Source organism: Physella acuta, unplaced genomic scaffold (genome assembly GCF_028476545.2).
Source record: "Physella acuta isolate Inbredline_101_S28 unplaced genomic scaffold, ASM2847654v3 ptg000019l, whole genome shotgun sequence".
Lineage (NCBI taxonomy): Eukaryota > Metazoa > Mollusca > Gastropoda > Physidae > Physella > Physella acuta.
In genome coordinates, this window is record NW_026731539.1 from 724,223 (window position 1) to 747,488 (window position 23,266).

Sequence of the window (23,266 nt, forward strand, 5' to 3'; positions counted from 1 at the left end):
TGAAAAATTCAAAGTAGAAAAAGTACCACTTCCGATTATTGGAAATCGCTCAAAAGTTGATACGGATCTATGATTTTGATAAAATACTTATATATGAAATTTCATCAACCTAGCTGTAACGGTACTCAAGTAATCGTGTTTACACACAGACAGACAGACAGACAGACAGACACACACACAGACATACTGACAAGATTGCAAAATTATGTTTTTCCGTATCAGTGAGGTGTAAAACGTCGAGATTTGTAAAAATCTCGATTTTTGTTTTTTGCACGATTACAAGACTTTCTCTATACTTCGTATATAAGAGAAAGTAAAAAGTATCAGATTCAATAAATAATCAAGTTTTAGATATTCAAGTTAACCATTTCTACATTAGATAAATGTAAACTAATAAAACATTGTAGTCTACGGACTAAAAAGTGGGAAACCCTACCTGATGCAGTTGGTGACTGTTAAACTTCTCGTGTTAGCTGATGAGACAGTGATATTCAAACAGGAAGCAGATTGTGTCACAGGGATTCGAACCTGCACCACCACCACCACGACAGCAAACACCACATGGACGGCACCCAACATCTCACAACACAAACAGCTGATGTAACTTTTGTAAAGGTTTGTGTTGCTGTAGCGGCGTTGTTCACGTGACTAGAAGTTGTTGGATGGTCCAATGTGTTGTACACGTGATCAGTTTTGTTTGATGTAAACAGCTGTTTGATGGTCCATGGTGTAGTTGAAGCTCAGGCCAAGCTTGGAGTACCCAATCTGAATGTTGGCACCATCCCAGGTCAGATAGCGAGAGATCGGATGGTTGACACAGTCTAGCCCCAGCCTCCCTACACTAGCCTGGGTTTCTGGCGGGAGAAACTAAAACTAGCACTCATAAAGGTCAGACATTTGGGTACTTTGAGGTGGAGGGGTAGGTTCAACTCTATTACCAATAGGTTGAGTATTATATATATATATATATATATATATATATATATATATATATATATATATATATATATATATAGGTCTATTTAATATTACATCGAGATTAGAAGAACATTCTTCAGAAAACCTTATTAAATCTACTAAATACAAACACAAGAAAATAAGTACGAGATAACCTTGTTTGAATTTAATGAACTAGGCACATAACAATAAATGCGTACAGCCACTTATAAAGTTGATTAACTAATCATAAATCACATCACATAATTCGAATTGTTTGCACATATTAATGAATGCCACTATCCTCAAATGTAAAACCTACAGTAAAACCTACTGTAAAACGTACAGTAAAATGTACTGTAAAACCTACTTTAAAACCTAATTTAAAACTTACTATAAAATTTACTGTAAAATTTACTGTAAAACCTACTTTAAAACCTACTGTCTTCTCTAGAACCTTCAACACATCCTACCATCGGTTTCTGGCTGGCGTTGACTGTGAACGAAACTACAACTGGTGTGTGTGTGTGAGTGATGACATATTGCGACATGTGTTGTATGTGGCATGACATATTGCGACATGTGTTGTATGTGGCATGACTTGCCAGACGATCTCTCCAGCAGGATTAGCTGCAGTCACAAGTCAGACACCAGATATGCTGTGGCTGACGTCTGCTTCAAGATTTTCTCGTGGGCGGGGAGACGAGTGAAACATTAGACCCCAGCCCCGGACTTTAGAACAGTTTAAGCCGCCTGTCGTCTGACACCAGGTTAGATAACCTATTAGATAATCCAAAGACAAACGACTTAACGTTTTGTCTTCAAACGATTTCCTTCCTCACGGAGGGCAACACGATTTTCCTCGTTTTAAAATATTCCGATAAGATTCTAGAAACTTCTCTGTAGATTGCCCAACATAGGACTAATTTTAATGTTTGTTTCAGGATTATTAAATTCCCAATTTCCTCTAAAATGTAGTGTAGTTAACTTTATTACTCAATTGTGGTTGTACAGGACAAATAAAATGTCCAATACCCCCTCCATTGAGACGGAAGAGATGGTGTCACTTTTAGATCAGGGAGGATTGGCTGTTTCCTAAATGTCTGTGAAATTTTAAAATGGACCCCCAATATATTTTTTCAATGCGCGTTTTTTTTTTCTCTATCAAAACCTGGATTGTACGCCTTGGTACGAAGACTTTGAAATAATAAAACGTAGAAATATCAAAACACATTATTTTGTTTTTAAAAATCTAAACAAAAATAGAACTTCTGCAGCATAGTTCCTAGAGGTCCGCCGACATCGGAATTTTTCCCAGTAGACCTGAGACCAGTCCACCACCCCCCCCCCCCCCCCGCTCCAGACAGTGCGCTATTCGAATTCAAGTATTTCAGTACAGCAAATATTTAGCATATAGGTTTACAATGTTATAAAGGATAATGTATATAACTGCATATTTTAAAATAACTTCTATTTTTTTAAAAGAATCAACATTGTCCGTCAGCGGTGCTAGAGTCGTTTGTTTCTAAAACATCGTATTTCTCCAATATACAGTCCGCTAGTTTACGTAGGTGTGTGTTCTTTTTACAAACATCGTATTACTTCAATATACCGTCCGCTGGTCTACGTAGGTGTGTCTTCCTTTTCATTCAGCCAACACTCAAACCGTGTTGTTGACCACTGAGTAGATGGCATCTTCATCGTTAAAGTACAGGCTAAGGTAAGAGTTATGGTTACTTCCGCAAGAGTTATCGTTACTGTCATTAGAGTTATGGTTACTGCCGTTGTGCGAACTGCCCTCTGGTGGGATGATGTGGTCTGTGCTAGAACAGAACAAGCCCTCTGACAGGATGCTGATGTTGGAGTAATCCTCGTCGTTGTTGTTGGCGAGATCGTGGGTGTCGGGCAGAACCTCATAGCTGCAGGGGGAGCCACGTCCCTCTATGTCGCTGTACACGTCATCCACTGTGGTGCTGTACACGTGATCCACTGTGGTGCTGTACACGTGATCCACTGTCGTGCCGGCCACGCCCACTGCCTGCGTCTCGTATCGTGAAAACGGCGTGGCGTAGTCACACAGCTCAGGCATGTCAATGACTGCGTCAGTCGACGCATGACTCGCATGCCGGTGACTCTCCGTCGGTGCAGTAGAGTTGTCCATGTACAACATTGAAGCGGGTTTTCTCCCCCTGAGCTTGTATTTAACGAGAATGACGATGAAGGCAGCGAGAAAAAGGAACGATAAACTACCAAGTAAACCTGCAGTCAGTGGGCTGATGTATGACTCCTGGTGGTTGGGAGTCACAGATCGGGTGATGTTGCCTGGAGTCATGACGCTGGAGAGGGTGGGGGTGAGATCTCTGGTGGAAGACATCTGCGTCAGTGATGTTGTCGTGAAGTTGGGTGGTGATGATGTTGTGGAGACTGGTGGTGTTGTAGACTTGATCTGTGTTGTACTGACATAAGGCATACTGCTGGATGGGACACGGTTAGACGAGATGGTGGATGGTGTTGTGGTGGATGGTGTTGTGGTGGATGGTGTTGTAGTGGATGGTGTTGTGGTGGATGGTGTTGTGGTGGATGATGTTGTGGTGGATGGTGTTGTGGTGGATGGTGTTGTAGTGGATGGTGTTGTGGTGGATGGTGTTGTGGTGGATGGTGTTGTGGTGGATGGTGTTGTGGTGGATGGTGTTGTGGTGGATGGTGTTGTGGTGGATGATGTTGTGGTGGATGGTGTTGTGGTGGATGGTGTTGTGGTGGATGGTGTTGTGGTGGATGGTGTTGTGGTGGATGGTGTTGTGGTGGATGGTGTTGTGGTGGATGGTGTTGTGGTGGATGGTGCAGTGCTTGCAGTCGAGGCTGATGAAACCTTCCCTGTTGTTTTCTTGGCCATTGAGAGTTACGCTAACTTTGTACCTACAATCTATGTGAAGAAAAAAAAGAATAAGTAGATCATGTATATCGCAATTTACTCACACACCCACTCACCAACAAACATACACATAAATATATACATATAAATGTATAACATCTTCACTCTGTGTATTTACAAATCTCGACGTTTTACACCTCACTGATACGGAAAAACATAATTTTGCAATCTTGTCCGTATGTCTGTGTGTCTGTGTGTCTGTGTGTGTGTGTGTAAACACGATAACTTGAGTACCGTTATAGCTAGGTTGATGAAATTTCATATATAAGTATTTTATCAAAATCGTAGATCCTGGTCAACTTTTGAGCGATTTCCGATAACCGGAAGTGGTACTTTTTCTACTTAGAATTTTTCAAAAGCCTATGACTTGAGTACTATTTCAGATAGATAAATGAAATTTCACATGTAAGTGAAAGATCTAATTCTCTACCTTCTTTCTAATTTTGAGTAATTTCCGTTCACCGGAAGTACTAATTTACGCTATTTCCGATTTCTCAAAAAACGCATGTAAATTTATAAAGTACTAATAATATTGCGCACTATAATGCACATTTTATTTTGGCGCTCGCTTGGTGCGCAATTCTTTTTTCTGTGAGATTCTATTCTATTTTTAAAAGTTTAAGTAATTAAAAATCATGTCTATATTCCAAGTTATATAGGAATATTCGAGAAAGTTTAGGGGAGATCACTCCCTGTTTATTTTGGGTAGTAAACTTTAAACTTTAAGATTAAAACAGTTTTGCTTTTTCTGTCAGATTGTTACACCACATGAAAACAAGTTGACAGTAAAACTGCAGATAAATCACGTGTGATAAATACATAAGTAACAACATTTGTTAATATTGAAGTTACACTACTTAAAAAACGGCGACAGATTTGTTTAGGTAATTTTTTTTAGAACTTTCAAATCTACTTACCGAAATCACGTGACATGAAATCTTTACCTACACCATCAGTCAAGGTTCTAACATCTGTAGGAACATATGGTACGACATAAAACAATTGCAGACATGTGCCAATGTTTAGACTGTGTAGCTGGGTCTCGCGTGTAAACTTGTGCCACCCCAAGAAAACCAAATTTTTAAAAGGACGGGTAACATGCCCATACATGGCTTGCACTAGTCACGGGGTTTCATGAAATTACATCCTCTGTTTACGGCATAACAATCCTATTATTTAAAACAATTGTAACTAGGTTAGGTTTGTAGAATTTTTTTCATCCGCCGTTTAGCAAACAATGAGTAGACTAACGCAGGAAAACTACCCCGCAGGTTGAACTAGCAGGGTGGTCAAGCTGCAGGCATCCTGTCACCTGCGGACTAGTCGTCTGGTCAGTGAACTCCTACAGTATGTGTTCCTACAGCTGTATGTGTACATGCCCCCTACAGATGTATGTGTACGTGCCTCCTACAGCTGTATGTGTACGTGCCCCCTACAGCTGTATGTGTACGTGCTTACAGCTGTATGTGTAGTGTGTACATGCCCCCTTCAGCTGTATGTGTACGTGCCCCCTACAGCTGTATGTGTACGTGCTTACAGCTGTATGTGTACGTGCCCTCTATAGCTGTATGTGTACGTGCCCCTTATAGCTGTATGTGTACGTCCTCTCTACAGATGTATGTGTACGTGCCCCTTATAGCTGTATGTGTACGTGCCCCATACAGATGTATGTGTACGTGCCCTCTATAGCTGTATGTGTACGTTCCCTTATAGCTGTATGTGTACGTGCCTCCTATAGCTGTATGTGTACGTCCTCTCTACAGATGTATGTGTACGTGCCCCCTATAGCTGTATGTGTACGTGCCCCTTATAGCTGTATGTGTACGTGCCCCATACAGATGTATGTGTACGTGCCCCCTATAGCTGTATGTGTAGTGTGTACGTGCCCCCTACAGCTGTATGTGTACGTGCCCCCTACAGCTGTATGTGTACGTGCTTACAGCTGTATGTGTACGTGCCCTCTATAGCTGTATGTGTACGTGCCCCTTATAGCTGTATGTGTACGTCCTCTCTACAGATGTATGTGTACGTGCCCCTTATAGCTGTATGTGTACGTGCCCCCTACAGCTGTATGTGTACGTGCCCCTTATAGCTGTATGTGTACGTGCCCCATACAGATGTATGTGTACGTGCCCTCTATAGCTGTATGTGTACGTTCCTTTATAGCTGTATGTGTACGTGCCTCCTATAGCTGTATGTGTACGTCCTCTCTACAGATGTATGTGTACGTGCCCCCTATAGCTGTATGTGTACGTGCCCCTTATAGCTGTATGTGTACGTGCCCCCTACAGATGTATGTGTACGTGCCCCCTATAGCTGTATGTGTAGTGTGTACGTGCCCCCTACAGCTGTATGTGTACGTGCCCCCTACAGCTGTATGTGTACGTGCTTACAGTTGTATGTGTACGTGCCCCCTACTGCTGTATCTGTACGTGCCTCCTACAGCTGTATGTGTACGTGCCCCCTACAGCTGTATGTGTACGTGCCTCCTATAGCTGTATGTGTACGTGCCCCCTATAGCTGTAGTGTGTACGTGCCCCCTACAGCTGTATGTGTAGTGTGTACGTGCCCCCTACAGCTGTATGTGTAGTGTGTACTTGTCCCCTACAGCTGTGTGTGTAGTGTGTACGTGCCTCCTACAGCTAAATGTGTACAAACCCCCTATAGCTGTATGTGTACGTGCCCCTTACAGCTGTATGTGTACGTGTTTCCTACAGCTGTATGTGTACCTGCCCCCCATAGCTGTATGTGTACGTGCCCCCTACGGCTGTATGTGTATTTGTTTCCTACAGATGTATGTGTACGGGTTCCCAGAAAGATGCACAACGGAAAAAAAGCGCAAACAGAAAAAAACGCAACTAGAAAAAAGCGCTATTTTCTGTTTTCTATTTTCTGTTTTTTCTGCTAGCGCTTTTTTCCGTTGCGCAATTTTTTTTTGCGATTTTTTCCGTTGCGCTTCTTTCTGGTCACCATGTGTTCGTACCCCATACAGTCGTATGTGTACGTGCTGGTACATGCTTAAATCACATGTTATATGAGCCAAAAACTTGGTTTTTAGGTACATTTTCATAGTAGACTGACTTTTTTAAAAACTTTAAATATAGAGTTCAAAATGTTTTACAATTTTAAAATTTTAAGTCTGCAAAAATATTTTGCCAATGTAGAATATTTAAAAACTGTTCCTTAAAGTTATCATTTCGGCTGATTTCTACCATCAAAACGATGAATTGCCTTCTACAACAAGACTAGCAAAACTTTGGTACCACAATTATCTATGGTTTTTGATCGTTTGTCCTTTTTCAGAGTTAAAATGAAAATAGTTTTCAAAATAAATAATTTTTGGTAATTCCAAATTCAAATATTGTTTATCTATCTAAAATTGTAATAATGGAACGTAGGCCTACATCGAATGTGTACAAATATGACAAAAAATATCAAATTCTTATGACACTGATGTGACGCATATTTTGATGAAACACAACAAAGTTTGTTCAAGTACTGAGATTCATACCACAGGGTCCAACCAGTTTACTGTCACCAAAAATCTACGTCACATTTTCAATGGACAGTAACGACAATACACTCAACTAATGGACTCGACCTATGATATTACAAAACGGACATTAACACCTAAGCTATTCCTAATACCAAATTTTCTTAATTAAAATCCTACATTTAATTTGTTTTTAAATAATACAACACGTAAAAAATGTTGCTACACAACCTGTGACCGACAACACACCAGCTATCAGAAACAAAATGTACCTGACACATATATGGGCGTGTAGGCCCTACCTACAGCAAAACATATCAGATTTCTGAACTATCCACGGCTATGTCACTTTATCTAGCCTGTGGTCCCAGTTGTCGTACATTCCACAAATGTCTCAGAAATTAAAGTCATCTTCTGTTTTAACATTGTGTAAACATTAAAGGTACTTACTTAATTAACTAAGCGGCGCTAAATTAATTTAACAATTTTAAAAGCCGTTTCATTATTATAATTTAAGAAATAACTTGATCTAGATAAGCTTATGAGATATGAGATAAGCTACATTGAGATCAGGCAGTTCACTACAAGCTTTAACTAATTACTTGACACTTGTCATTAGGCCTATATCATAACACTCGTGTATGTAGCATCTAAAATGCTTCAAATATTCAAACGCACAACAGACAGTACATATAAGTAAACTTACGCTTTGTTTTGTTGGAGTGTTTTACATCCGTAGCAAGAACCACAATTTTCTTCTCATTGTGGAGAAGAATCGTATCGTTCACACAAATACACAGCACACACACACATACACACGCGCATACACACACACACACCTCCAATTTAACCTAAAACCTTTGACACCTATGAATCCATAGATCTAAAATAACTGAAAATAAAAACGTACAACAGGCATATTGTGTGGGGACAATGACAGAAAATCTTATTCTTTCACATCAGACAATGGGACAGCGGACTGTATGGTTCCCCCCCCCACCCCTTCAGCCAAAATACCATGGGACAAAGGAAATCTTTCAAGCGTTAAGTGAAGAAGGCACGGGTTGTCATCCAGAGGAGACAATAACACACCCATTGTGGGGAGTTAGGGTTAGGGTTAGGGTTAGGGTTAGTAGTGTCGGCATTCAACGGCTCTGACACAAACGATGAACCTGACCAAAAGTAATGCCCTGGTCACGGTGACATTGATTACCTCACACACATGGCAGGTAAAGTGACCTAGCTATACCCCACACACATGGCAGGTAAAGTGACCCAGCTATACCCCACACACACAGGTAAAGTGACCCAGCTATACCCCACACAGGGCAGGTAAAGTGACCTAGCTATATCCCACACAGGTAAAGTGACCTAGCTATACCCCACACACATGGCAGGTAAAGTGACCCAGCTATACCCCACACAGGTAAAGTGACCTAGCTATACCCCACACACAGGGCAGGTAAAGTGACCCAGCTATATCCCACACAGGTAAAGTGACCTAGCTATACCCCACACACAGGGCAGGTAAAGTGACCCAGCTATATCCCACACAGGTAAAGTGACCTAGCTATACCCCACACACAGGGCAGGTAAAGTGACCCAGCTATATCCCACACAGGTAAAGTGACCTAGCTATACCCTACACACAGGGTAAGTAAAGTGACCTAGCTATATCCCACACAGGTAAATTGACCTAGCTATACCCCACACACAGGGTAGGTAAAGTGACCTAGCTATATCCCACACATGTAAATTGACCTAGCTATACCCCACACACAGGGTAGGTAAAGTGACCTAGCTATATCCCACACAGGTAAAGTGACCTAGCTATACCTCACACAGGTAAAGTGACCTAGCTATACCCCACACACAGGGCAGGTAAAGTGACCTAGCTGTACCCCACACAGGTAAAGTGACCTAGCTATACCCCACACATTGGTAAAGTGACCTAGCTATATCCCACACAGGTAAAGTGACCTAGCTATACCCCACACACAGGGTAGGTAAAGTGACCTAGCTATATCCCACACACAGGGTAGGTAAAGTGACCTAGCTATACCCCACACACAGGGTAGGTAAAGTGACCTAGCTATATCCCACACAGGTAAAGTGACCTAGCTATACCCCCCACATAGGGTAGGTAAAGTGACCTAGCTATATCCCACACATAGGCAAAGTGGCTAGCTATATCTCACACACAGGGCAGGTAAAGTGACCTAGCTATACCTCGCCCCCCCACACACAGGTCAGGTAAAGTGACCTAGCTATATCTCACACACAGGGCAGGTAAAGTGACCAGCTATATCACACACATGACACATCTAAAGCTGTTTAAAAAAATTCAAAATCCAGTAAACGACATTTAATAACACTATGTATTGTCAAAACTTTGGTTTATTAAATAACAAATCGAGCATAAATGTACATGTTTATTTCACAAAACAAAAAAAATACACAAGTCACTATACAACAATCAACTGGCGGATTCAGATAAAGTTTACTTTCCCCTATACTTTAATAGTTATAAAACACACAACACCGACAATATGCGTTGTATGACAGATGTCAAATGGAAGTGATACTGTCACACATGTGATATCACACAGCTGTATCGTGTTGAATGAGATATGAATGTAGTTGATACGATGCGTCATGTACACTAGCACCCGGGTGTACTTTATCACCCTGACGTACACTAACACCCTGATAGCCTCTAGCATCCTGGTGTATACTAACACCAAGTGTACACTTTCACCTTCATGAACACTAGAACCCTGATATACACTACCCCCCTTGTGCACACTAGCACCCGAGAGTAAAGTAGCACCCTGGTGTATTAGCCATCTGATGTAAATTAGCACCCTGTATTACATTAGCACCCTGGAGTACACTAACACCCTGACGTATACTAGCACCAGAGTATACGGTAGCACCGTGGTGTACATTAGCACCCCTGGTGTACACAAGCACATTGGTGTATACAAGCACCCCAGCACCATGATGTGTACATATCCCAACGATGACAGGATGTATCCGAGACTAGAGTACCTAGTGCCTGTAAATGTAACGTTTTTGCTACAGTTTTGTCGTGTTCGCTTTATTTAAACAGACTTTGATAGTGATCTATTTCTCCAGCAGAAATACTAGAATAGACACATAGATGTGACGAAATCATGGCTTGTGTATAGTGTGATATGTAGATCTGTATCTGACCGCTAACTATCTGAAATGTAGGTCTCAAGTAAGTCTGTATCTGACATCTGTTTCTGACCTCTGTATCTGACCTGTGATCTGACCTCTGTATCTGATCTCTGTATCTGACCTCTGTATCTGACCTCTGTATCTGACCTCTGTATCTGACCTCTGTATCTGACCGCTAGGCCCAGGTTTCCTCCAAGTCGTCAGTTTCCTTAAAGTGAAAGTACGAGCTGTCTGTGTTCCCATCTGGATATGGGACTTTGTCTCCACTGATAGACCCACTATCCTTCCCTTGAGAAGTTAACATGGCCGCCCCTGGTGAAGTTAACATGGCCGCCCCTGGTGAAGTTAACATGGCGTTGTTGACATACATTTCATCCTCCACAGAATGATCTGGCGGCAGATACTTTACTTCCGGGTCATTGCTGGACACAATGGTCGTTTCACGACCCTGAACGTGACCTTGAGGGTCAAAGGGTGTGTTTTTATTAGTGTTAGCGTAAACATCAGAGGCGAGGGATTGAGCATCGGGCCCAAGGGATTGAGCATCGGGCCCAAGGGATTGAGGATCAGACCCGAGGGATTGAGCATAGGGCCCAAGGGATTGAGCATCGGGCCCAAGGGATTGAGGATCAGACCCGAGGGATTGAGCATCGGGCCCAAGGGATTGAGGATCAGACCCGAGGGATTGAGCATCAGACCCAAGGGATTGAGCATCAGACCCAAGGGATTGAACGTCTGCTTCAGAGAGTGTACACGATGACGCGTTGCTCGCCCTCTCCAGCTCGTAGTACACATTCCTGCTGTGTCCGAGCCTGTCCTCACTAGCTGTGTCAGCGCCGTGCTCTGTGACGTCATGTATCACACACGTCCTCTCTGCCCGCGTGTTCCCGCCCAAATGTATGATATCCACAGTGGCGTATGGGTTGGTTTCGTCAACACCATACACATACCCCTTGCCACTTTCAACATGGCCACTGGTTGATGACGTGTTGTAAACGTGTTCAAAATGGCGGGTAGTTTCTCCAATTTTAGCATACAATGACGCTGGACCAATCTTTGGAATGGGGTCACTAGTTAAGTTGTTTCTTGGTTTATCTGTTTCTGATTGGCTGGTTTCATATGTTCCGCTGTTTGAACTGTTAGGGACATATGTTGTATGAGCAAATGCTGGATTGTCAGTCCCGCAGGTAGGCGTGTGTTGGACACTGTCAGACGACTTTGTCTGACTGTCTTCCGTGTCGTCCAGCATCTGATTTTGGCGGGACTTTTTGCGCGCCCTTCTGCAGGCGCAGTAAATAATGAGTAAGGTAAAGGCTATGAGGACCACGCCCCCCACCACACAGCAAATGATGATGATGTGTATGACGTCCATCGTGCTGTTTCGTCTCTCACGGCTGTACTTCACGGCTGTACTTCACGGCTGTACTTCACAGCTACACCACTTACATTAGCGTGACATTACAGAAACAGCTCGATAAAACAGCTTCATTGAACGGCTACATTGAACGGCTACATTGAACAGCTTCATTGAACAGCTTCATAGAACAGCTAACACGAACTGTTAAAAGACCAACAGAAACAGTAATGGCTACAAGTTTGATATTTAAAAAAGTACAAAATATTAAATTCCATTTTATAATCATTTATATTTCTACTTTTCCACCAATGATGATAATAAAATATTGTGTTTTGAGGTTTATTTCATTCTAAACTAATGATGCAATCAAATTATTTATTGTCGTCATTAAATAATGTTTTGTAGTACCCACTATTCTCAAATTTACTTAAATGATATATTAAAAAGTTTTATCAAATATATTACCAATGTGTAAGCATGCATATGTTGATACTTATTACCTAGAATTGAAATGCAAGTTTTGTCAACAATCTACCTGATCCTTCCTTCCATTCAGCCCGAGAGCTAATGTGATCAGAGCTAACTTTAAGCTTGAGCTTCATCTGTTGTTGTCATTTTCCTGGTACACAGGTCTGGGTAAAACAATGTCAAATGTCACACTTCCTTGAGGTGATCTTGGGGCAGGTGGGGGGGGGGGGCACGTCACCCCACCCTGTCGTCAGGCATGGATGGACGCTGTAGAAGGTAGTTTCACGCCAAATGCCTAGCTGTGACGTAAAGGGTTTCTCAGAGTGATGACGTCACTTCCTTGTTAGATCAGGGATGGTGGTTATATCCTTGATCTATTCGCACTGAAACAATAAACGTGTTGTGTGTTAACAGGTCTGGGTATAGATCAATTGGCTTGGAAAGTGGTTCAAGTCTATATCATCATTCTAAAATAATTGTAAAAAATTCTGCCAAATATAAAAATTATGGTTACATTATTAAAATGTAAAGCCGTTAGTGAACCATCGATTACATTCATTTTTATATTCTTTTGAGGTTTTGAAAATAGTTTTAGTTTTATTTTACAAATTCAACTATTTAAAAAAAACTTAATAAACCAAACATATATTTAAATTTAATATATTTATTAAAACACAATGGAGTGGCGTAGCGAGGTCGGGTGTCACCCGGTGCGGCACTTAATGGTGTCACCCCCCCAAAAAAAACTATATATATATATATATATATATATATATATATATATATATATATATATATACTTATACTTATACTTATACTTATTCTAGGCATATTGCCAAGCTTTGCATAGGTTTTCAAAACAATTGAATTTGAATGATTTATTAATTGGTAATTGGCTGTTATGTGGAGTGCTTAGGGCCTAAGTTTAAACAGTCCCTAGGAGGATATTAAATATTATATCAAATGCACTTTCAAAATTAATTTTTACAATTTTACTGCAATACATAACGTAATTTATAACGAAATATTTATTTAAATGAATGCTATACTTCGTGATATTAAAAAAAATTAAATAATAAAAAAATGATTTAAAAACTATTACTTTAAAAAGTTATCTCCCCTGTACATATAGCAAACTAAGTAGTCTTTACTTTTTCAAAAACAATTGTTTATATAAGAAAATACGGCATCTGGACAAATCTAACGACCCTAAGGGGTTTTGTAAATGTAACTCCCCCCCCCCCCTCCTTCCCCCCACCCCCTCGACGATTGCTTTAAACTGTCATCAGACATAAAACTAACGATTTTTTATCTATAGTCGGTTACAAACACAGCTTGATGTAGCGTGTTTTCACTATCAGTAGCTGGTTTACGTCATGGTATCACCCCCACTCCCCTCCACCCTTCTCGGGATTTGTCAAATTTGCTCTTAAAAGACTATTTAACATTCTAATAATCACTTAATTAAGTGAAATTATCATTTTTTCTGAATATATTTTGCTATTTTTTTGCCTTGCTGTCACCCCCCTAAATGGTGTCACCCGGTGCGGTCCGCACGCCCCCCCCCCCTTGCTACGGCTCTGGTTGAGGGACAGAGTCCATAAGTGCTAACCGTAGGTTTCGATGTCAGTTCCCGGACTGTGATGGGTACCTCTAATTAGGGAAAGTAAGGCCAATTATCCTAAATATTTTTTAGATTGTTTCCTTATTTTAGAACTCGTTCACAATACCCCCGACAAATGGACTATCTATAAAAGAGTCGGTATCATTAGACATCCTTCCAAAACCATTCTCAAAAAATAAGCAAAGAGGTCCTCGACATACTGGATTCTTACAAAGATGCCATCGACAATATAACACCCGTTAATAAGGCTCGCTACCACTGTGTTTCAAATAAAAATGTTCCGGCCAATAGATCCTAGGTGTCAACTTATAGCAGGAACTTGGTTTCAAAGCTAAATGTACCAGCGGGTGTCCTTTTGTCTGGAGTCCACTTGTCGCGTGCTCTTTTGTCAGAACCATTTTGCCACTAGTTTGTTAGAAGCGTTACGGATAAAAGTAACGTATCGCTAGTGAATGGAATAGAACCTTGTCGTGATATTGTAAGCACAGCGGTCCAGGTGTCACGCTGTTCAGGATAAACAGTAATAAACTCGAGCAGGCTGGAGTATTTATTTGATTCATGGTGGTGGTGTGTGATATGTGTTGGTGGTGTTTTAGTAGGTGGTGTTTGTCATTTGTTGGTGATGTTTAAGTTGGTGGTGTATTACATTTATTGATGGTGTGTAACATTTGTTGGTGGTGCTTAAGTTGGTGGTGTGTAACATTTGTTGAAGGTGCTTAAGTTGGTGGTGTGTAACATTTGTTGAAGGTGCTTAAGTTGGTGGTGTGTAACATTTGTTGAAGGTGCTTAAGTTGGTGGTGTGTAACATTTGTTGAAGGTGCTTAAGTTGGTGGTGTGTAACATTTGTTGGTGGTGCTTAAGTTGATGGTGTGTAACATTTGTTGGTGGTGCTTAAGTTGGTGGTGTGTAACATTTGTTGGTGGTGCTTAAGTTGGTGGTGTGTAAGATTTGGTGTTGGTGTTGAAGTTGGTGGTGTGTAACATGAGTTGGTGGTGTTTAAGTTGGTGGTGTGCGACATTTGTTGGTGGTGTTCTAAGTGGTGGTATGTAACATAAATTGGTGGTACCGCTTATATGATAACCTGAACCAAATGGTTACACGTGTGAGCCAGTTGGACAGTTACACAGCTTGAATGTACCACAAAATACACAACTTAACTAGGTCCCTGACTACAGTAAACACAACAACAACAAAAGCTGGTCGTCAAGTACCCATTGTGCCTAGCATAGTGTGTAACACTAGCTTAGCTGAGCTACCATAAATTTGACGTAGCTTTACCGTAATTAGAACACATTTAATTCAGCATAAATATTCTTCCAGTAATCCAAATGTTATTGTAGAACAAAATCACACCACATGTATTTCCTATCAGCAAGCTAAGGTTAGACTCTAAAGAAATAAAAGACAAGAATACACATGCTAACTAGCCGCGTCTAACGTACACAGCGCAATACTTCCACACAAGGTAGGGGTGGGGAGGTGAAGGTAGCCAACCGTAAACACATTTAATACTGTCTAGCTAGCACGTCTTATATACATGGGTCGAAATGTTTTACTTCCTCTTGCAGCTATACATACGTGGATTTATACAAATATACAGGTGTATTCACATAATACCGGTTCAGTCATATATATATATATATATATATATATATATATATATATATATATATATATATATATATATATATATATATATGTATATATATATATATGTATATATATATATATATATATGTATATATATATATATATGTATATATATATATGTATATATATATATATATATATATATATATATATATATATATATATATATATATATTTATAACCCTTATTATGTGAAAACACAAAATACACACACACACACATAAATATATATATATATATATATATATATATATATATATATATATATATATATATATATATATATATATATATATATTTACACATATATACACCTAAAGAAGAAAACTTACGTGCATAAGAGAAGTATTAATAGTGTACTTTACTCTCGCTAAAGTTCCATGTACTGTTGTTCACAGAAGGAAATAGAATGACTTTATCGTGCAGTCATTTATGGAACTGACCAAATAGTGACAAGATTATCTGCATGGATAAACATTATTAGTGACTTGCATAATCCGATATTTCCGTTTGGTGGAGGGTTGGGGGGGGGTATAATGATACAGGATAGAGGGGAAGTCATTCAGTTGATCAATTTCTTTGACAAGCGGTAGCTCTACAATCTTTCTTACCTGTTACAGGTGCACAAATACCTGTGACAGGTGCACAAATACCTGTGACAGGTGCACAAATACATGTGACTGTCACACAAATACCTGTGACAGGTGCACAAATACCTGTGACAAGTGCACACATACCTGTGTTTGTCACACAAATACCTGTGACATATGCACAAATACCTGTGACAAGTGCACACATATCTGTGACTAATACATTGAGCATAAAGCCAGTCAGATGCTTCATGCTTCACATAAATTTACCCTTCGTTTTCTGTCAATATCCAACCTGTGATTAGTACTGTGATTAGCGAAATTTGTGCCTACATAAACAGTGTTTTTTTTATTGTTATATCCCTTTACTAGGGGAGAGAACTCAATTTCTATTAAACGAACAGCAATTTTTACGTGTTAAAGAATACATTTTTGTAATGTTATGAGAGGATATCACCTAAAGGGAATAGAACTTGAACTAAACCAACACAAACCTTTCATGCAGTTGTATTTACCCACCTGTATGTCATGATGCCCACACTATTCACTCAATCGTAGCAGGAATTTGAATGTAACCTGACCAGGAAGTGAATAGAGTTCCTGGTGATAATGTTAGCGGTGTGTCGTAGGTTAGATATAGCACTTTATGGTAATGTTGGCAGTGTGTCGTAGGTTAGATATAGCATTTTATGATACTGTTAGCGGTGTGTCGTAGGTTAGATATAGCACCTTATTATAATGTTGGCTGTGTGTCGTAGGTTAGATATAGCACCTTATTTTAATGTTGGCTGTGTGTGTATGTAAATTTATGTTTGAATTTTATGATGGTCTGTAAGCTAATAGTCTCTATTTATGTATGTATTTAAGTCTGTATGTTGGAATATATGTTGGAATATATGGGAGTCTTTAGTTTTCAAATATTTTATTTTCATACGTGATAAATAATGTAGATGTAAATAGTTATATATATATATATATATATATATATATATATATATATATATATATATATATATATATATATATATATACATATAGTAGACTGAAATACGAGGTATATATGTAAGAATTTAGTCTTTATATGTTCTGTTTGTTTACGTGTAATATAGTATCTTTGTGTGAATCTAAGAGGTATATATTTATGTATGTGGTTTGGTCTGTGCGTTTATATATATATATATATATATATATATATATATATATATATATATATATATATATATATATATATATATATATATTTATATATATATATATATTTACATATTTCATACGTCAGTGTGTTGGTTATGTAATCTGTATGTACTTAGTCTGTAAGAATGTGTGTACAGGTGTAGTGAGTGTATAAACTATGTGTACACTGTAGAAAACACCAGTCTGCGTGCAGTGTTTCTTCCAGATTTTTTTCTCCGGGGGGGGGGGCACTTGAAATTTTCGGGGGGGGGGGGGCGGTAAACTTTCTTCGGGGGGGCGGACACTGTTAAAAGTATATATTTTCTATATAAATTATATAAATTTCATTTCGTTCGGGGGGAGGGCGGTAAAATTTTTTCGGGGGGGGGGCTTTGCCCCCCAGGAAGAGATGCCTGGAAGAAACTCTGTCTGCGTGTAGTCTATAAATATCTAGCCACTACGAATACTGTATGACCGTAGACTTTGTATCCAGTCTTCAAGCCATGGTTGTATAGAGGCTCTAGGCTTTACATCGACAAGAGTTGAGTTATCGCCCCTTAAAATTTTTTACAATTTTATTAGATCGGCAGTAACAACCAAACAAGTCCCACATAATCTTTTCTCACACTGTATGTGTTTGCTAGTTGTGTACAAGTACACTTATATCATCAGGGTGTTACGGTGTCATTAGAGGTGAATACACACATATAAATATCGGTGTGTTTGTTCAAATGTTTGTGTTTCATCATACGATGTGTGTTGAAATAAAAAGCGTCACATTGTTAGCATTCATTGTAACACCAGACTATTACCCTGGTGATCATTGTTCGATCTTTAGCCAGAAGTGAACAGGGAAATGTAATGACCACAGACCAAAGTGGGTGGCGAAATATCCAACAAGAAAAATCTTAAATCTTTTTCTCGGTTAAACTTGTCTGAAAGTAGCAAACCTTACCTTAAGGCAAATCTAAAAAAAAACTTTACCTCAACACAAGTCTAACAAAACCTTACCTAAATACAAATCTAACAAAACCTTACCTAAAGACAAATCTAACAAAACCTTACCTAAAGACAAATCTTACAAAACCTTAGCTTAAGGCAAATCTAGCAAAATCTTACCTCAACACAAATCGAACAAAACCTTACCTCAACACAAATCCAACAAAACCTTACCTCAACACAAATCCAACAAAACCTTACCTCAACACGAATCTAAACTTTACAGCAGTAAATAAAACTAAATATTAAGATAATCAATAAGTTCAATAGAACAAATACATCTACATATCGCCTTCTATTCTTACTCTGTCTTTCTAGTTAAACCAGTTTAGTCGTCTATTCTCTAGTTCTTGCTCTTTCTTTTAGATCCTAAATGTATCGCCAACAATTGCAACTGAATGCTGTAGCTAATTAATTATATAGAAAGACAAGTTTAACAGCATATCACATAAAGTGTGAAAAGCAAAGAGAAACTGATGTGAAGTTCATTAAGACATCCGGGTCATTTGGTTTGAACTAAAACAAATCAACGTATACCCCCTGAAGTTAGGTATGTAACCAGTTCACATGTAATCAATGCATATGTGCTTACATTCAGATGTTTGGTATGCTATTACTTTATATGTACTTACATTCAGATGTTTGATAAGCGATAACTTTATATGTACTTACATTCACTGCTTACATTCTCTGCTTATATTCACTGCTTACATTTTCTGCTTACATTCTCTGCTTACCAGAGCCGGCGTTAGGGGTACGCGGGGCCTATGGCCAACCATCCGCGCGGGGCCTTAAATTTTTTTCATTGGTGTATAATTAAATAAAACATGTACAGTGAGGCGTTTTTTTTTCCTTCTCAACGCTAATTAATATTTTTAACGATATATATGTATTTTTAAGCTGTTTATCAATGTCGTATTAACATTAAGACACTGATTAACAAATAATTTGTTTACTTAGAAGTGCTTTCGAAACGTTGCTTGTTTCTGTTAAGGCTTTTTGTTTGAAAAGTAAAAAATAAAACAGATATAAGTTTGAGACAAGCATCAAAGTGACGATGAACGTCAGCTTCAAACCTGATTTTTTTACATTAATGTTGAAAATCTTACCAGTACGTTCACAAACGAAGATCTACTTTTCTTGCCTTTCGTGAGGAAAATTCCATGATTATATCATCATTGTCCAAACTGGAGGCTATGTCTTTTTCTATTGACAGAATCGACAGGCCGCAAAGCCTGTCTTGGGACATCGTTGATCTCAAATAGTTCTTGATCAACTTCAGTTTGGAGAAACTTCTTTCGACGCTTGCAACTGTGACTGGAACTGTTAGCAAGATTCTGTAGGCGATCGCCGTATTGGGAAAGGAATCCCGAATACTCCAAATGTACTGAAGGCACTGTTTGGCTGACTTAATACCTTCGGGCAAAATTTCTCGAAACATTGTGAGCTCTGTACACAAATCTGCCCCGTTTAAGTCACCTGAGCTCACCGATCGCAACGCTATATCAAGATTTATGCAACTTTTTAACAAATCCTCATTATTTAATTTTCTCATTGTGTTTATGTTGTAGAGAAACCCAAAGAGTGAATCGTATTGTCGTAGTTGTTCAAATCGAGTGTTCATGCCAATAATTGCTTGATCCATTATACATAAGAAATACTCTGTTCTAAACTCATCTTCACCCGATAACGTGCTTTCATCTGGTACTCTCAACAGTGGCATTCAAAGTGTGTGGATGCCGGGAAAAATAGCAAAACATTGATAGATTTCGGAATAAGCTCGAATCGTGAAAAACACTGTTTACAGTTATAGATATCCAAATGAAATGACTCTCAAATGTAATCACGGACGCTCAGTAAGGTGGAACACTGGGGGGGGGGGGGGGGGTGACAGTTGGTGGGGTGAGGTGAAGCCCGTGAAGGATAACTGTACAATCAAATCTATGGGATGCCAAACCCTAAAAAAAATCAGTTTGGGTACTACGTTACTGGATCTCTGACCGCAGCCATTCAAGAGAAGGTGCGTGTTTATAGAGCGTCAGCGTATTACATTACAGATTAAGACCGCGTTCTCACAAGAGAAGGTCCGTGTCTATAGAAAGTGAACCATGTGCTTCATGTTATTTATGAGTTTCGCGATGGCATGCTCGGACTGCCGGTAATTTAGACGTTTGAGAAATCAGGAGAACTTTACCATAAAACAGTCTCGGCCCGATATATCAAACAGTATAGACTTTATAATTTGTTTAGTGTGCCTACACTATTTTAAAACAAGAATCACTATGGCCTTAACTATTATACTGAATATCCCTAAACAGAGGCGTAGCGAGGGGGGGGGGGGTGGGGCGGGGGTGCGGATCGCACCGGGTGACACCATTTAGGGGGTCGACACCAAGGCAAAAAATAGCAAAATATATAGAGAAAAACTTGAGGGGGGGTGTGCAAATCGAAAGTTTGAGGTGGGGGGGGGGGTGTGCAAATCGAAAACTTGATGGGGGGGGGGGTGCAAATCGAAAGTTTGAAAGTTTTTTCCTGGGAAGGGTCGCTACGCCTCTGGGGGGGGGGGGGGGTGACACCATTAAGTGCCGCACCGGGTGACACCCGACCTCGCTACGCCACTGTCCCTACAATTAATTAAAATAAACATGTGCTTAATCACTTTACGAATACCGTTAAAGTTTACCAAAATGAAAATGGACATAATTACTGTATAAATGCCCTTCAAAAATATAAAAATAAATACAAGTATAATGTATTTAAAGATGACCTGACAATATATAAAATAAATATGAACATAATTACCGTATGGATGCCTATAATTACACAAAAGATGCCCATAACGTGTATAAATTGTGATTTTAGGGATAAATACTCTGGATTTCCGGGGCATGTCCCCATCCGCTCCCCTCCCCCCTCCCCCTCCTCCTCTGCAAGCCATCATCAGGTCACTGACTGTTTACTACAGGCACCCCCGCCTGCTCACCAAAAAAAAACGTCTTCAACGGTCCGCAAACAATAGGGTATCTTTTTACGTTTTTCTCGATTTTACCTCCCATGTCAGGTCGGGGGCTAATTCGCGACCGCCATCTCCAGTCACCTCAGGACAATAGTGAGTCGACCGTGCCAGCGATGTGTGACACTAATGTCTTTCTTTAGAATAACGGTCTGTCCCAGTCCATGTAGAGGATAACTCACTAACATCAGCCGTGGCCTCAGTTTTAACATCCAACAATTTCGGCCATTTCGTTGGGTTGTTTTTTTTTAAATTTAATTCAGCAAAGATTATTTAAGTTTACAAACTAATTCAGGCAACAATGGCGCTGCTGAAGCGCGGGGCTCCTTCAAGCGCGGGGCCTGCGGCGACCGCCCCGTTTGCCACCCCCTAACGCCGGCTCTGCTGCTTACATTCTCTGCTTACATTCACCGCTTACATTCGTGCTGAAGACGTCTGTCTTTCATGTAAGCCACGCGTCTAACTGCTGGGTGTGTAAGTTATTTTTAGCTGAAATCGATCGCCACAAATAGTTAATTACAGTTTGTGTAGCTGATAACCAAATCACACGAGACTAGTTGTAAACATGACCTAATCTAGACTACCTGGTGTGTAGACGAGACTAGATGTAAACATGACCTGATCTAGACTACCTGGTGTGTACTACGATCTGTCATAAACTCCAAATACTTTGTATAATCTGTTTTACTTCTCTTCAGCGAAATAAAAAAAAAACTTTTAACATAAACCTGTGGTGCCTCAGTTCCTACCACCTTCCTACCACCCCACTCCCTGACTGATACTAGCAAGGATGACCTAGTTATTAGCCAAACTTCTTAACTCCGGATATCTGGATATCGTCACGGACTTTCACTGTCTAAATCTGCTCAGCTTAACGTTATCTTGGTGTTATGGAGTAATGTAGGTTACCTAGACCATAGGCGGATCTTAAACACGATCAAGGCTACCTAGACCATAGGCAGATCTTAAACACAATGAAGGCTACATGGCCATAGGCGGATCTTAAACACGATCAGGCTACATAGGCCATTAACCACGTCAAAACGCCTATTTGGGTTAGCTCTTTTATCACATGTTCGCATTCGTGGGTTAGCGAAACTCGAACATCATTATAGCTAGTACAGACTATTATCGTCAACTTAACCTAGTCCTTACCAAAGGTATGACGTTCGCAACCCCCCCCCCCCTCCTCCCACAAGATTACTTACACTTTTACAGTGGCAACTGGATCTACATAGACAACTCCACTAAGCCCGCATAAACAACTTGGCCTACATAGAAAGTGGAAAAAAAAATATCGACACATTATTACCTTAATCAACATACAGACAGAATTACCAACACATAATTACTTTAGTCTACATACACACATAATTACCAAACACATTTATTTGAAACAACGCCCTATGCAGAATGATCATAAAACATTTATTTTAAAAAATCACAGGAGCAGATAAAGTATACGCGCTATATTCAAAATAACGTCATTTTACAAATAAAATGAACACTTCTTCAGTTTTGCTTTAGCAGTCAAAATGTTGGCCTGTGACGTGAATATGTTTTTTTATCTAAAGGTGAATACAGGAGTCATAGACGTGAATACACACGTGTGTGGTGGGGGGGGGGGGAATGAAATACATCTGTGTAATGTGGGAAGACAGCTGACACCATGCCGTATGTCACTTGTCATCCACACAATCAAAGAATAAAATATCAAAGAACCGTGACGGCTGAAAAATGTCTAAATATTTTTTTCACAAAACTGACGACTTGCGTATTTTTTTACTGCCATTTGCTAGCAAGGATAATTTATTTTGGGTGTCAAAT